This window comes from Triticum dicoccoides, chromosome 5A, assembly GCF_002162155.2.
Source record: "Triticum dicoccoides isolate Atlit2015 ecotype Zavitan chromosome 5A, WEW_v2.0, whole genome shotgun sequence".
In the NCBI taxonomy this organism is placed as follows: Eukaryota; Viridiplantae; Streptophyta; class Magnoliopsida; order Poales; family Poaceae; genus Triticum; species Triticum dicoccoides.
The window spans coordinates 664,722,804-664,725,266 of record NC_041388.1 but is presented as its reverse complement, the minus strand read 5'-3'; positions in this window follow the sequence as shown (position 1 = coordinate 664,725,266).

Sequence of the window (2,463 nt, the reverse complement as noted above, 5' to 3'; positions counted from 1 at the left end):
TTTGAAGTAAGGCAGATCCCATAAGCATGTTTTGTGAGTCCACGCATGCTTAGTATTATACCCCTTGAAGTACCCTGGACGTTGTGGATCTGGCTCGAGAGTGTTTAACTGATCCAGGGTCTGTTAGCCTGTCAATGCAGGTGGTGCAGAGTTTTTGACAACTCTACCCCTGATGAAGTTCTTCTTGTCTTTCCTGAACTTATGGCGAGGATCCAGGAACTATCTATGCATGTCGAAGCAAGAAAACTTGCGACCGGCCTGAAGCCAACGAAACTCAAGAGCTCCCTTGCATGTGGGGCACGGGAACCTTCCATGCACACACCAGCCAACGAATAGCGCATACGCCGGCAAGTCATGCGTCGAGTACATGTACCAGACACGCATTATGAAGTTCCGTTTGCTAAAGGCGTCGTATGTCTTGAACCCATTATCCCAGGCTTCTTGCAATTCGTCCTTAAGCGGCTGCATGTACCCATTCATATTTTTGCCCGGATAGTTGGGTCCTGGAATTATCAACGTCAGGAAAATGTTCTTTCTTTGCATAATCTGTCCGGGGGGGGAGATTGAGTGGAAAGACAAATACGGGCCAACAACTGTATTGGGCTGCCGTCATACCAAACACACTGAACCCATCCGTGCTGATGCCGACTCGAGGATGCCTCGGATCTGCCGCTTTGTCAGCATGTAATTCATCAAACTTTTTCCACGCAACACCATCCGATGTGAGTACCATCATCAAATTCCCATCTGCATCTAGTTCGGTTCTTTTGCCTGTTTTGTGCCATGTCATCTGTCTGGCCGTCTCTTCGACCATGAAAAGACGTTGAAGTCTTGGTACGATTGGCATATACCGAAGAACACTAACGGGGATTTTGGTCTGTGTCTTCTCACCCATATCGTTGTCTACCACAATATACCTGGAAGACTTGCAAATGGGACAATAGTTCAAGTCCGCATAGTCAAGCCTAAATAAGGCACATCCTTTCTCACAGGCATGTATCTTCTCATAGGGCATCTTCAGTGCACGGAGGATTTTGTCCGACTGGTACAGGTTTGCAGGCATTACATGGCCTTTGGGTAGAAAGCGTCCAAATACTGTCATAATTGCGTCATAACATTCTCTGCCCAAGTTGAACTGAGCCTTCAGAGCCATTACTTGTGAGATGGCATCCAGCTGACAAAGCTCAGTGTGCTCGTGGAGCGGACGTTTTGAAGACTCCAACATTTCATTGAAGGCCTTTGCAGATTCCTCCATCTCCTCGTCCGAATCCCGAGCATCATCATAGCCTTGCACCATGTTTTCCATCCCGGTACCATGCTCGTCGGTGCAACGACGATCCACCTCAGCTCGGTCACGTTGGGCAGACTCACCATGAAATGTCCACACCGTATAATCGGGCGTAAAACCACTCTTCTGCATGTGTTCGCCCATTTCAGCCTCTATCTTCTTTTCCCAATTGCCGCACCAAAAACAGGGGCACCAGGTTTTCTTTTGGCCATTTGCAAATGCGGCTTGCACAAACCCCTTAGTTTTTGTGAACCATTCAGCGCTCCATTTGTTCTGACCAGTGTGACCGGTATACATCCAAGCACGGTCACTCATCTTGACTTTCAGAGCTACTGGACACACAACAATTATATATGTAATTCACCATGTATATATTCATCAGTTGATCTACTTTGTCAATTTTATTACGTCCATGCAACCTACACTCTAATAGGTAATGATAGGTCCTAATCCCACCCGTGTATGTGTAGATTGGGTTCATTTTCCCATGCTATGCTCCGGATCCGACGCAAAATTTCGGCAGCACCTCCCCGCTATTCTCCTGATACATGTCTCTGCAATAAACAGAGAGGATGTGTACCCGGAGAACAACAGGGGAGGCACTGAAGAAATATATGCGTCGGATCCGGAGCAAAGCATATGGGAAAACGAACCCAATCTACACATACTCGGGCTGTCCATGGATAGCGTTGGACAATTCGAAAGAATCAAGGTTATAAATATGCAAATGCATGCATATTTATAACTATGACGCTTTCGAACGGGAGACACATATTGGTTACGCATACTGATGATTCAAGACACATATATAGCTAGCTATCAAGTTTCATCGGAATAGATCAAATAATTAATGGGGGAGGAGGACTTGTCATTTGTGCTCACCCACGAACGAAGGGGCAGAGCTCGTCAAACGCACGACGAGGTCATCGAACACCAAACCTCGCAGCGATGAAACAACTGCACATTTAAAACTACACGATCAACACAATTATATATGATGTTTTTCATAACAAAATCGAAAAATATATGACCTAACTAATAATTCACAAATATATGACCCCTCGGCCTCTGGAAGGCCAAAGAACACCTTTTCGGGAGGTGTCGGTGGTCGGGGTGTCCTGTCGGTGTTGGGGTGCCATGTCGGGGTCGGGGTGCTGTTTCGGGGTCGGGGGGTC